Genomic DNA, 14,788 nt, shown 5'->3' with positions numbered 1-14,788 from the left:
AAAGTTAGGAGGGAGCTTTCAAGGTCTAGGCTGATCTTTATAGTTGTTTCCTAAAATGAGGAAATGAGAGGAGACAGGTGGGGAAGAATGGAAGGAATAGACAGAAAAGAAGAAGGAAAAATCCAGACAGAGGGAAGACGATGGTTTCTCCCTGCGGGACGCAGCTGTAGTGACCACCCAGGTGTTCCGAGGGCAGCCCAGGGCATGCTGGGAACGTGCGTGACGTTGCATGTTCCGGCCTCTGGTTCCTAGAGAGGCCCCATCCCTCACTTTCTTGGCCCCACGCTGTGCTGCGAGGACCTCTGCCATCAGCTAACGTGCCTTGTCCATCATGGCCCATTTCCAAGCAGATGAATCTGAATGATTGTCTGCTCTGCCCAGGAGGAAACTGAGGCCGGGAGCAAACCAGTCCTTGTTTCCCAGTCTCCCACCACCCCTGATACACACAGACACCTCGTTGGCCTGGGGAAGCTTAGGCTGCTTGGCCCTCAGAAATGCTTTTCTGAGTTACCGAAAACCATTCTTCCCCTTGGCTGGGCAGAACACAAGCAAATAAATAAACAGCCACCTACAAACAGACAGTCTGCATTTGACCAATTGCATCACTGAATCATCGCTTGTTCAAATGCAGAAAGTCAGGGACTTGTGAGCTCCAGCAGCTGTGTCACCATGTGCAGCAAAGGGCCTGGTGAGGGACATTTTCATCCCAAGGAAGTGAGGATGGCTCAGCCTGGTGGCCAGCTCACGATGGCTCCCTGTGAGCCTACATCAGGAGCCAGGTCTCCGTCTCCTCACCTGGCCCTGACAGACATCCCCCACATTGCCCACCTCCTGGTGTCGTCCTGAGGTTCAAATACAGCAAAGACTGCAGTGGGGGCTCCTAGCATGGTATTTGGATTCCAGGAACAATGGGATCAACAAACAACAAGTGTTGGTGAGGATATGGAGAAAAGGGGACCCTGGTGAACTGCTGGTGGGATTGCAGGTTGGTGCAACCACTATGGAAAACAGTATGGAGGTACCTCAAAAAACTGGAAATGGGAATACCTTATGACCCAGCAATTCCACTCTTCGGTATCTATCCAAAGAAATCCAAAATACTAATTCAAAAAAATGTATGCACCCCTACATTTATTGCAGCACTATTCACAATAGCCAAGACATTGAAACAACCAAAATGCCCATGGGTAGGCAACTGGATTAAGAAACTGTGGTACATTTATACAATGGAGTATTATGCAGCCATAAAGAAGAATGAAATCTTACCATTTGCTACAATATGGATGGACCTAGAGAACATTACGCTAAGTGAAATAGTCAGACACAAATACCATATGATCTCACTTATATGTGGAATCTAAAAAATAGAATAAACGAACAAACTAATCAGAAACAGTCTCAGAGACATAGAGGAAAAACTGAGGGTTGCTAGATGGGAGGGGAGTGGGAATGAGGGAGAAGGTGAGGGGATTACAAAGCACAAATTGGTAACCACAAGATTGCCACAGGGACACGAAAGACAGTTTGGGGAATATAATCAATAACGTTGTAAAGATTTTATAGGGTACTCAATGGGGTACCTTGTCTTAGTAGGGAGACCACTTCATGGGCTGTGTAGGTGCCTGACCACTGCTCTGTACACCTGACGCTGAAGCTGAATAATAATGAATGTCAACTATAATTTTATATACAGAGAGTCACGGGATGTGAAGTACCGCACAGGGAATACATAGTGTCAACGGAATTGGAGCAACCACACGTGATGTCAGAGGGGTAGTAGATTGGGGGACGGGGTTATCACTTTGTGAGGGGTGTAAATGTCTAACTAGTACATTGTTTTGTACACTTGGAACTAATAAAAAAGAAAAACAAAAAACAACAGGGACTTTCTCCCCAGGCTGCCCCCTGCCTCGGTTTCTCCCTCTGAACAGGGCCTCAGGTGATGAAGGGGTGATGGGGGGCTCTGAGCAGGTGCAGCCCAGGTCCGCATGGATGCTGAGGCCCCCCAGCTGTGGCATGAGATGGACGCACTCTTTATTTCCTTGAAGCTGGAGAGATGGGGGTAATTTTTAACACTGAAATCGTGGAAAAAACCCAGGCCTCGCGTTCACCAGCCCAGCTGCTGCCCAGTACACAGCGCGGCCTAGCCTCGTCCTGTTCTCTCAGCCTCATTTTCCTTGAGGGTAAAATAGCGAGACAGGACGGGGTGAGATAACAGGCATGACGGCACCTGGTCAGCAGGAAAGCACTTCACCACTGTGAGGTGACTGTGCACGTTCACTTTTTCCCGTGGAAATCCTGCCTGGAACAGGGGTAGGACGGCTGCAGGGGTGACTCTAGCTGCCTCCTGACCAGAGCACAGCGCTCCAAGGTCATGACCTGCCAGGTCTGAGCTGAAGCCGCAGGGTAATTACAGTAGCGGGAAGAGAAGGCAGAGGGTCCCACAAGGCCCACAGACTGGGGAGCGGGGGCAAAGTAGAGGGGACAGACGCCAGGGCCGTGTGAGCCCTGGAAGGGAGGCTAATTGGTGAGAGCCTTCAACAGGTGAGGGCTGGCGTGGATTCCTGAGCAGCCTGGGCAAAGGGCAAGGACCCTGTCTGCTCTGGCCTTGGCCAAGCCCTCCCCGCGGCCCCATTATCCGCAAGATTAGAGGAGCCAGGAAGGGACTGGCTGTGCCGTAATCAGGAGCCCAGCCTCGCCTGCAGGCCCAGGTCACCTGTCTCCTGCCACAAATACCCGGGAACGAGCTGTGGCCACTGTCACAGTGCTTGTTTATTAGAGAGCAGCTGCATGTTTCCAAGGGAAGGGAATGGAGTCTGTTGCATGGGATTATAGGTGAGGTCTCCTTGGGCCACCCCGTGAACAGATACGGAAGCTTTAGACCGGGCCACACACTGTGGGGTCCCCTCTGCCCCAATCAGGAGGATAACATCTGCTTTCCGCAATGTCCCCATGGGATGCATGGGTTATACATTAAGACTCGTGAGCCACTGGACTCCGGGGACCATGAGTTCAAGGGTGGAACCGTGTTTTATGCATCTTTATACCCTTAGCTTAGTTCCTGGTTCAGAGTAGGTTCAGGCACATGTGTTAAATGGATGGACGTCAAAATTTATGTCGCCCCGATAAATTTAATAAAGATGAACAAAAAAGCCTGAGTTTCATAGTGGCTAACACTGTGGAACTAGAGTCAGAACACCTAGGTGTGAATCCCAGCTTCATCACTTAATGCTGTGTGACCTCGGGCAAGTTATTAGGTTGGTTTCAAAAGTAATTGCAGCTTAAAAGGTTAAAAATAATTGCAAATACCGCAATGAATGGGGATAATAATAACAGTATACATGACGTCTGACAAGTAAGTCCGCGAACTCATCCTAGAAAAAGTGCTCCGTCCCTCATTGCTGAATATCACTACGGTCACCTGCGAAGTACTCCCCCTGGGAAGCTCTGCACTGACGCCAGCGCCTAGTCCACCCTTCAAAGCAGTTTTGGAACTCTCTTTCTAGAATGGCCCTCAGAGCTGTTGTCTCATTACCCGTGATATTCTGAATGTCATCAAAATGTCTTCCTTTCGATATTTCCTTTATGTTCGGGTAAAGAAAGAAGTCACTGGGGGCCAGATCAGGTGAACAGGGAGAGTGTTCCAATACATTTATTTGTTTACTGGCTAAAAACTCCCTCACAGACAGTGCCTTGTGAGCTGGCGCATTGTCGTGATGCAAGAGCCACGAATTGTTGGCAAAAAGTTCAGGTCGTCTAAGTTTTTCCCGCAGCCTTTTCAGCATTTCCAAATAGTAAACTTGGTTAACTGTGTCCAGTTGGTACAGATTCATAATGAATAATCGCTCTGGTATCACAAAAGGTTAGCAACACCGGTGCAACAAGTTCGTGAACGTAATTGTCAGACCTCCTACGTCCTAGTGCTGTGGTATTAAGTGATTTACGACCAGTAGGACAATGCCCGGTGCTTCCTAAGTGTCATGGGAGTGCTAACTCTTCTTGTTTGTCTCTTAGACAATTCAGACAACTTGGTGAGTCTCCATGTCTGTGGGGAAATGCATGGCATAGCCTCAGAGAGGTGGTCTCAAGATTAAAGGAGCTAATGTTATCAAGATGAAATAGCAAAGGTGGTACTTCCTAAAGATCTAGCAGACCAATGAGTGTAAAGGGCAGAGCCGAGGAATGGTCTAAGGTCCAGAAGCATCACTGCTATTCATTAGAAATGAAAATTCTCGGGCCCCACTCAGAAACCGGATCACTCACTCTGAGATGGGGCTCTGGGATTTGCATCTTAACATCTCCCCAGGTGGTTCTGCTGCACACCGAGGTCTGAGAAGGCCTGGCATGGGTCACAGTGGAGGTCTTGTCCTCTCTGAGGATGCATAGATCACACCGGCATGGGACAAGCATCGTCTTTCTGGAGCAAGAGCCACTGGACCAGGACGTGGAGAGGCCATGGCCGCCCCGAAGGCCACCCTGAGTGGTGTTGGTGGGAATGGCATGGGGAACTGGAGCTGACGCTCCGAATTACAATCTAATAGCTTACCGTGCCCCCCCCTCCCCCCCCGGCACACAGCAGCAAAGGTTACTGTGCAATTATGTGCGGCTACATACAAATAACAGAGCAGTTACGGTGACTTTACCAATTACAGGGAAATTGCTCCCACTCTGCAGAGACTGGCGCCCTGAAAAGCTCTATCATCTCCACGGAAAGGGGATTTTAAATGCCGCCAGCATCCTTCCTCCGGCAGTCTCCCCGGCTCCGGGGCAGAGCTGCAAAGCAACCACCCAAGAACCCCAGAAGTGTCTGGTGGTCTCTGCAGAGACTCTTGGGGAAAGCCAAAGAAGGGGCATAGTTGGGGTACCACGGGGACATCTCCTGTGGAGCCCCTGTGCATCGTCGCCCAAGCCCATGCCCGCTGACACACTCATAAGGAACCATCCCCGACACTGCACCGCTCCGTCTTGAAGGCCAAGGATGATGAGGTGGGGTGGGGACCTGATCCTGAAATCACTCCTCCCCCCCACTAGCATGGCCCCTGGGCTGGGTCCTGGTGGCACCACATCTGCCAAGTGGAGCTGTTTTTGCCCCACCCTCAGGTGCCCCACTTTTGCAGAAACATATGGAGTCCATATTACGAAAAGGTCAGAAGTCGGCCAGAGCTCAGTGGTCCAAATGCAGCGCTAATGACTTAGAGGGTCACCAGGTCCATCCCCCTGGGGCCAATTAGCTCAGTGCTGGGACACAGTCTCCTCCACAGCCACAGGCTGCTCCTCTCAGCCCCGGTGTCACTGTTTACAAATATCCCAAAATAATCCCCAGGAGGCCATCCAGGTGAACCAGCGGGTAGACAGTGTAGCCACCACCTCCTCCCGGGATGCAACCGCCCACTGCCCGGGCCAGCAGCCATCTCTAAACCCAGGGAGGAAAATCCAAAGTTGGATCTGGTCCTCCCACTGCTGATGGGCAGCTCTTGGGCCAGCAGAGAGAGGAGTCGTTTCTTCTGGGGGCAGCTCTCCTGCCCTCCCTGAATGCACAAGTAGCAGCCAGTCCCATGCAGAGGGGGCCTGAGTACCCCTGCGCCCACCCCCAAAGCTGGGTGGCCAGACCACTAGACGGTGGAAGAGGGCATCAGAGACTGGCCCACGCTCACCCATCGTAGGGCCTTCAGTGGGGCCTTTTCCCATCAGAGTTGTGGTCTCTTAGGCTATTGGAACTGCTGTTTCCATTAGGGGACCCTGAGGCACTACATGAAGACAACACGAATTACTATTCCTCACTCCCTGACTTGCTGAAGAACGCTAGGGGAGGACGCAACAACACAGAGAGGAAACTTCTCAGTTCCTCCCTCTTTTCTAGTTGGGGAGACACACCTGGGCCATGACCAGACAAGGCGCTGCTTCCGCTAGGTACCTAGTGCTGGGGGTACAGAGGGCACGGCCAACTGTCTGGGGAAGCAGCAGGGTTTGTGGAAGCAGAATGTCTGGGCTCATGTCTGACTTCTCTGTGCAGCACAGCACACGGCCACTTTTATGCATCAGGCTATTTCAGAGAAGGAAAATGACTGAGGATCTTAGACCCCAATGGCCCATTTTACAGAAGAGGAAACTGAGGCCTACAGAGTAAAATGATCCCCCCCCCAGCCATGACCTATCAAGTTATCAGAAAATAGGTACCAGAACCCCAAGTTCCCAGTCCAGCGGGGAAAAAACTGATCTTATATAGGACATTCCAAAGGGGTTGCAAGAGAGTGGCCCCAAGGAAACCTATTCCAACGTCAGGGGAACCCACTCTCGGGGTCAGAGACTGAGTGGAGAGCAGCCCCGGCCGCAGCACCTTCTCCTGCCTTCCAGGAAGTGCTCTGCCCTTCTGTGACCTCTGGAAGGAAATAACTCTCCCCTCTCTAGAAGGCCCTTGGCCAATCCTCAGAACTGAGCTGCTCCTTTCCTGGGCCCCTGGGTCCCAAAGGAAAATGAGAGCTGAATCTTTGAAAAGAAATACAAGTTAGGAGAAAAAGAGGAGGGCACCTAGGAGGTCCCTGCTGACACAGACTAGAGAAGGTCTTTAGATTCTTCAAGCTCAGCAGCCCTCACTTGCTTCCCATGAATGAATCGTGCGCACATACCTACGCAGAGCTGACCAGAGCAGGCCTCCGCTGGAAATGGGGCAACAGTGAATTACACATGTGGGATTTCTCTCTAAAGGGAGACACTGATCAGGTCAGCTGTAGTAGCTCACGTCTATACAGAGTCTCCAGTTATAAAGCTGTGCAGTACAGGAAAAGGACGATCACCCATATACTGGGGCCATATTGCAAATGTGACGGCTGAATCCTAGGCGCTAGCAATACACTGTCTGAGGCCCACAGTGTATCCACCCTTGACATGACACTGCGCCCTCCAATGGTAGGAGGGGGTCAGCAGAGAGAATCCTCTTGGCGAGACTCTAGTAGGCGGGGTTTGTTCTCATCACAAAGCCTCTTATCCATACAATAGTCCCACGTACTTGAGTGCTAGTTTGTAACAAAGAATTAAAGAATGGGACCATACAAACCCCTCATGCCTTTGCTGCGCTGCATAAACTTCCTTTCCTTTTGATGAGTCCTCACCTTCCCCAGAAGGTCTGCAGGTGGCCCACGCTGACCCCAGAGGTTGAACTGTCTTGAGAGACAGAGAAGTCCTGCAACAGGTGAAGGCTGGCCCCGCACCTGGCCGTGAGCACAGCCAAGGGAAATGGAACGTGGGAACGAGGGCTCAGCCACTTCGCTACGGCCCCTTTATTTCAGAAGGATTCTTTATTGTGTCTTTTGCAGTGAGATTGTAGGACACCGAGGATGCACAGAGAAAGAGAGGGGAAGCCAGCAAACACAGCCACAATCACCTCGTTAGACAAACACATTGGAGGGGCTTCAGGGGAAGTGTCTCAGCTTTGGGAAAATAACCCAACAAATGACACCAACGTTCCCAAGAGCCGAGTGTTGTGTTTCTAAGCATCTCACAAAGGGCTGGTACCTACATACAGGATAGAAGGTCATGATGTTTTAGGAGCTGTGTGTGTGTGTGTGTGTGTGTGTGTGTGTGTGTGTGTGTCTACGCGTGCATGTATGTGCGTGTCGGAGACAAACATCCATTGAATTAATGTATTTAACTATTATGGAACAATGAAAGCGATTTGCTGAAAGCAACACTTTTATACTCATTTTGGTATTTCTGTGTGTTTTGAGACTGTCTGTGGCCCAATCCCCCCAGATATCTAAATGGTCTTTCACTTATCACCATAACAAGCTATCCTTCTAACAGGAAACTAATGCCACTAATTGGAGCTGTGTTTCCAAGAGTGGGGCATTAGTGAAGCACGCTCCCAGCAGGCCTGGCCGTCACGCACAGTGAGCTATCGGGACGCAACCCTCCTAAGAGCTGCTGCGCACAGTGGGCAGAAAGCAGCATCACCTCAGCATCCTGGGGCTGAACCCACGACCTTCTCCTCATTCGCTCAGCTGCTGAGAGCCCCAGAGTCCGTCCTCTGACCTGCAGAGAGGGCCAGGACGTCATGACCAGAGCTCTCAGCCCGCCAAGGGAGAGAACCAGCACCACTCCAGTCGCCCTGCTCTGCACACGACCACCGCCCTGGGGCGAGGCCAGTAGCCAAAGCTGGACCGAGGGAAGTCTCAGCGTTGGGAAGGGTACCAAGGAAAACCCATTTGGGTCTGTCCTTCTCTTTTCATACCTTCGCTTCAGAGCTCCCGAGGGGTTACCTGTCAAGGGCAAAGCAAGCCACAGCCCACACAGCCCATCCGTCCCACCTTCCCACTCCCCTCCCAGTCTCCTGCACCACGAGAGCTGGAATCAAAGTGGGGCATGCCACAGCAATTAGGTTTGTGTGTGTTCTGGCGGGTGCTGGGAAGCAGTGGCCCTGCTTGCCAGGCTGAATTATGGGGTAGGTCATTCCCTTGTTAGTGGAGATAAATTTTATTAGCCCACTCTGGCTGCCGTGCATCTTCCCCTCTTGCTCCTCGGGCCCGTGTGTGGGTCTGGATAATGTAGACTGCGCGCGGGATAAATCAGCCGCACAAATCCCATTATATTTTGGAACGCTGACAGAGACACAGTAATGACAGTGAGACCAGGGAAAGATGTGGGCTTTCTTCTTTCCCACTGACCCCGTTTCATGTACGTGGACAGCATGGGGGGGCCCATCTACTAGGGAAATAAAATGTAAATGGAGAACTCCTTTAGTTGTCTTTTTTTTTTTTACCCCCTTCTCTCCACTAACTTTGTTAATGAAAAGAAGCAAATGCCATGTGCCCCCATGGAGTCCTTCCCTCCTGCCTTGCAAGAAACGCAGGGACATCTGAAGGTAGCAGCAGGGAGGGTCTGGCCCAAAATGCACCCTCTCCTTCAAATGACTTAGCTTAGTATTCACCTCACGTCCTGGGTGGAAAGGGAGGCAGGAGGCACATTTCAGGCCTGGGATACTGACATAACATCTGGGTTAAGCGCAGCCCAAATCTCTCAAAACCAGATATTGGTGGAGAGAAAAAACACACAAAGCATGAAAAAAAATATCACAGCAATACTAGGAAGTCCCTTTCGGTCCCACTGTGTGCTTATTATAACCAGAGGAGAATATATCGATGGAGCTATGAAGCTGTTTAAGGGTCCTACAAATATAAGGTGCTCTGCGTCTATTATGATTTATTCGTGTCTATGTGTTTCTCTTTCCTTAGGAGTCTCGGTACACTTTATTGAAGGGATATTATTGGATCACCTCCTTCTTGAAAAGGAAATGTATACAAAGCAAAAGGAAACGGCTCACCAGCCCAGTGGCATCTCAGGAGCTGGGACTGGCTGAGACCCAAAGGTCCAAACTCTCAGGCCAGCATCCAGGCCGAGACGCCACCCTGTGAGGATGACAGGAATTGAAGGGAAGGCTGAGGAATGCCAGTCTGGATGGTTTAGATGGGCTGGTCTGTGTGCCGAGGGAATGAGAGACTCAGCTGCCAATTTTGGGAGAGCTACCGCAGACTGTATGGGGTGCGTTTGCACGTGGATGTGTGCACGTGGGAGAGCGATCTCGCTGTATTAGCTGCTTCGTGTAGTGTGTGGGTGTGAAGCGGAATAAATCACAGAAAGAGGGAGGCAGAGAGAACCTAAGAGATGACAGTGCACAGAGTGTGAGTGCAAGAGAGACAGTGACATGCAGCAGAGAGAACTGCAGATAGACAGAAACGAAGGGCAGGAGCAGACACCATGAGGAAATGAGTCGGCGTCTCCATGCTGACCCGATGGGCTCCAGTGTGGCATCCTGGGAGGAAACGTCCAGCCTAGGAGGCCAACCTGTAGCCCCTTCCCCTCACCAGGCCCCGCATACCATCCAGTACCCCAAAGTACCCCAAGTCCCTGACAGGGACGTGACTTCCACTGCAAACCCTGCCGGCCCAAAAGAGGAAAGTGGGTGGGCGTTCACCTGACTACCTGGGACAGAAACCACCTCAAGAGGAGAAAGGGAAGACTTGATTCTTCAAAGATTGGGGCTGTGATATGGCGGTCCCCCAGGTGCTAAGCCAGACGTCAGCGGTACAGGGGCCAGGGGGTGTGAGGGTGAGTGCTTGGTCCAATGTGAAAGGAGATCTGTGATGTGTGCTCTCACTGGGACGTGAGAGTGGTACGGTGCGTGGGTGTGTAGCGTGCCTGTGTGTGCGTGTGTGTGCGTGTGTGTGCACGTGTGTGCCTGTGTGTGCTTGTGTGTGCGTGAGTGCGCGTGTGTGCCTGTGTGTGCGTGTGTGTGCACGTGTGTGCCTGTGTGTGCCTGTGTGTGCGTGAGTGCGCGTGTGTGCCTGTGTGTGCATGTGTGCACGTGTGTGCCTGTGTGTGCGTGAGTGCGCGTGTGTGCCTGTGTGTGCGTGTGTGTGCACGTGTGTGCACATGTGTGTGCCTGTGTGTGCGTGTGTGTGTGTGCGTGTGTTGAGGAAAGAGGCTGGGGCAGGCACCAGGAGGAATTCCTGGTCTGAGAGAGGACCATGGCCGAGCAGAAAGAGCAAACCTTGCCCAGCGCCATCAACAACAGGATACACCCCTTCCAGCGAGAGCTGTACTTCCTGCTGACCGGGGGGAAAAAACACCCCCAACAGAGCAGACTGGCCGAGACCAGCACCCCGCGCCTGGGATGACTGGCTGGCCTTTCCGGAGGCTCAGTCTCGTGGAGTTTCAGGATCCCCAGTGCCAGACGAACCTGAGTGACCACCCAGCCTGTGGTGGGGGGGGCCAGCCTGAGTCCAGAGGGGGTGACCCTGTCTCTGCCATGCCAGAGACACAAGAAATATAAAAGTGGAAGTAACAGCACCCAGACAGGGCACTCTCTTCCTTTATCATTCCTCCCTGTTGGGCATGAAGCTTGGGTGGAAAAACAGAAGCTTAGACCCTGTGAAGCTTCTATGAACCTTATGGGACTGGCTGGGCTGGTTGGTTGTTCCTCTGTGTCCTGAACTGGAGAACATGGCTGCCCTCTCTATGACCCTACAGGACTGCTGGGAGAAGAGAAGGAGGTGATGAACCCCTTTGCAAACTGCCGGGCACCATACAAACCCCCACAATGGGATGGTCAGGCCGCCCGAGGCCACCCCTCTCTGCTCCCACGACTGCGGCGTGACGGGTGTGAGGTGCTGATTCTGGATAATAATTCCTGCCCTCAAGAACCGACATTTTTCTATTGGCAGGTCACTTGAAGTTCAAGTCTTGAGGGGAAGATGAAGAAACGGATTTTCTCCCCATCTGGCCTTATCAGCACAAAGCTGACACTGCCTGCTCCTGTGTCCACTTGCCAATTGGTTCCAAACTCAGGGAAGAATTAAGTGGAGTAAGTGGTGGCGACTCCCAGGACCACAGCCGTTGTTCCTACCCACAGATCACAGCGACCTTGGGTGCGTCTCTCTCCTGGTCCCTTGGGCTCCTGGAGGCTGAGGTCATTTTATGATTCTTGGCACCCGCCAGGAGTGAGTACATTGCCAAAAGCCTAATAAATGTTTCATCCAGTCAACCATGCATTAATTCATGTGGCGACAGAGGACTAGTGTCCTGTGAGGTTACCCAGAAGGCTGGGCAGAGGTTGAGGAGGAATAGACAGCCATGCCTGGGGACTCGGGGATGCCAGCCCTGGCCCACAATAGCTGCCAGCTCCAGGTGGGGGTGTCAGAGTTCCCAGGAAAAGGCTGGGATCTGTCACCTTGGCCTGCTTAGGGTCCTGACACATGACAGAAGCCACAGGCTCTAGGCTCCTCACCCCAATAATGATGTGCTCTGCAGACAGAAGGTTTGGGGAGCCTACGTGGCAACCTGCAAAGGGAGCAAGAGGTAAAGCCCACCCTAGGACTGAGCAGCAGACACGGAGGAACTACATCATCATGGAGCCACCCGCCTGCCCGTCAGCCAAGGGCCTCGGGTTGGTCTTTAGTCCCCTGAATCCCAAGACACACTGGGTCCCCTGGCTGATCCCTATGGGACCCTCCTTCCGCCCGTGCCTTCCGGTGCTCCACAGAGCAATTTTCAGACACTAGCCCATGTGATCTCAGATATCTCTTTCCATTCAGGCCGGAGAAAACCAGGACATAGGAAAGGAATGGCCCAGAGGCAAAGTTAGAAGTGGCTTCGATTCCCCACAAGCACCCGGAAACAGCAGGCTGCTTCCTCAGTCTCTACACCCGACGCCTCCTCGGGGATCTGCATTTGCAACAGGCAGTGACATTCACAGTGACACAGTCCCATGAGGAGGCCACTCCTGGCACCTGCCTCCCCTTTGCTCTCACATGGGCTCAGCCAGCCTTCCCTGATTCTCCGGGATAAAACCAGGGAACCCAGCCTCCCAGCCCAAGCTTCTCCCCGCCGTGTCACCAGGCTGTGGCCCACCATGCAGCCCCCCCACCCCGATGCCCCCTGGCAGGGCAAGCTGAGTAACACAGATGTTCTCGCCACATCCTCCCTGAACTCTGCTGAGGGGGCAGCGGGGGCCTGGTGAGGGGGTCAGGGGCCCCAAGGCTTACACTGCTCCCTGCTCTGAGTTCTGGAGGCATGAGTTCCGAGGAAGGAATGTGGTTCCCAGGAAACAGAAGGGGCCGGAAAAGCCTGAACAGTAGCACAGCGTGACCTGTCTAGCTTAGGGAACTAGGACAATAGGTGCACGGTAAAAATGAACCACTAATCATAACCCTTTCCAAGCTCTTTGAGTTATGACAATGATAAAGCCCACAGGGGACCCCTTCCTTGCAAAATACTAGTCCTAAAAGTCAACCTTCTGGTACCGTCCCTTCCTTCCACCATTTCTCTACAGCGGAAATGCCACAGGACAGAGGCCGTCTGAGACTCGGTTCCATTCCACGGGCTTCAGGGGAATCTTGGGCTCGAAGACAAAGAGGACTCTTGAGTTCACACCTCACCCCTGCCTGCCTTAAGGCAGGAAAGGAAGAAGGACGGGGACCCAGCAGCCATGGGAATGGGTGGAGGAAAAGCTGGGTTTGCCAGTGGTGTGCCCACTACGGTTCCTCAGTGGGGGTGCTTCGGAGGCTGGCCTGGCTGATGGCACGCAGAACACGTGTGGTCTGAGCTGAGGCCAAATGAAGTGCAGCCGAGAGCTCCGGAGCAAAGTAACCTGAGGCCTGGCCGCGTCAAAGGAAACGGACACTGTGCATTGAAAGCTGGCGTGGCCTTTCTGACGGGCTGGGGAGGCAGCGCCAGCCCTGCACACGGTTTCTGGCCTCCTCCTTTCTGCTCTCAGCCTCAACTTGCCTCTAGCTTGAAAGGGCTAATTAAAGCCAACGGAAAAATCAAAAGCTTGTTATCTGGCCCCACGACTCCCGTCCTGGCATTAGCCTGTCTTGCAAAACTGTTTTCCTCTGTTCTCTCCGAAGCCACCATGTGGTGTGTTGGGACCTGCAGCTCTGCAGACTTCCACGACGAACTTTGCTTTTTTGTGTTGTGGCAGGGAGCCAGGGCGGGCCACACTCCTGCCCGTGGGCAGCCCGGTGGATCCCTGCCGCTGATGTGATTCCCCAGAGCATTGCCCCAAAAGACAGGGTTTGAGCAAGCTTTCTGCAGAACAGTATCTACAGAACAAAGAGCCAACCCCTCTGATCTCTAAAGAACTAGCTGTCTAGTAAGCACACAGCATAAACTTGCCACTTTCTAACCTAAGGTGTATATGTGCATGCTTGGGAGGGTATTTATTGTGATGTGCACGTGTGTACGTGCATGTGTGTGTGTGCACGTGTGTGTCCACATGGGTGTGTGCGAGTGTGGTGATGCGAGACCAAGGGGTTCTCCTCAAGGCTGTGTCTGCCATTCACTCACAAGATGTGTGACCTTGAATAATTCATTCACCTTGCTGGGCCTTGACAGGAAGGGTTAGACCAGAATATCTCCAAGGGCCTTTCCCACGCCAACATTCTAATACGTCTCCCTGGGACTATGTTTGCGTGTGTGACACACATATACACAACACAGCATCTGGCCTGTCTTTTATTACCTTCCTTTGGGAGCAGTCATGGCCCCTCGAGTTCAGAGGCCTGTTTCGTAGACTCTCCTGAGCCATTTATCTACTGCCGCAAACCAAAGCCTGCGAACAATATGTCACCTGCCAGGGCTCAGCAGACACTGTAGAGTCCCTTCCATTCTCTGGCTTGACGATGACTGTCAATTTGTTGCTGCTTGTTTGGGCCCATAGTACCGCTCCCATTTCCTTTGTTTCAGCCCAGGTACCTCGAAAATGCCACTAGCAAGCAGCCTGAACCTAAACGTCAGGGCGTCAAAGACAAACTTTGCTGAGTTCCTCCTTTCTCTTTCCTGACCTCTCCCCCCAACCCCAACGCCAGTGATGAAAGAAATAGCCTCACCACACACTGGGTGGGGTGCGTGCCAGGACCCTTAGAGATTGGCTTACGGCCCTATTACACTAAGGGAAACTTACACTTTTTAAATCAACCCAAATACATTTCCTAATATGGAATTCCACCAAAGTTTGGCTAGGAGTCAAGAATCAGAGCCATGCAAATGCATACTTCTACCTGACGAGCGAATTCTCCTTTCCTCTCCTACATCAAGATTACAGGATAGATTTTCTCCAACTAGGTTCATAACTTTTTAATTGGACAAGAAAAAGGGAAAGGAGAGGAACATAGGACATAGAAGATGCCAGCAGCTGAGCCTTCCAAGTCACTTGAAGAATTGGTTGAGAAAAAAACTGGACCATTTTAAAGATGAACAGAAGCCAAGCCTCAGAAAGACAGATGCTTTGGATGTT

The 14,788-nt window shown here is 52.2% G+C and overlaps 1 protein-coding gene across 1 annotated transcript in view; it reads right to left on the bottom strand.

Moving 5' to 3' along the window:
• PLXNA4 (plexin A4) overlaps nt 1-14,788 on the bottom strand; it is a 415,019-nt gene that overhangs the window by 333,061 nt on the left and 67,170 nt on the right. The gene's annotated exons all lie outside the window — the stretch shown is intronic.

The sequence above is a fragment of the Rhinolophus sinicus genome, chromosome 8, assembly GCF_057876585.1.
Source record: "Rhinolophus sinicus isolate RSI-liver-muscle chromosome 8, RSI-T2T, whole genome shotgun sequence".
Lineage (NCBI taxonomy): Eukaryota > Metazoa > Chordata > Mammalia > Chiroptera > Rhinolophidae > Rhinolophus > Rhinolophus sinicus.
This window is presented reverse-complemented; position numbering and strand designations above follow the sequence as displayed.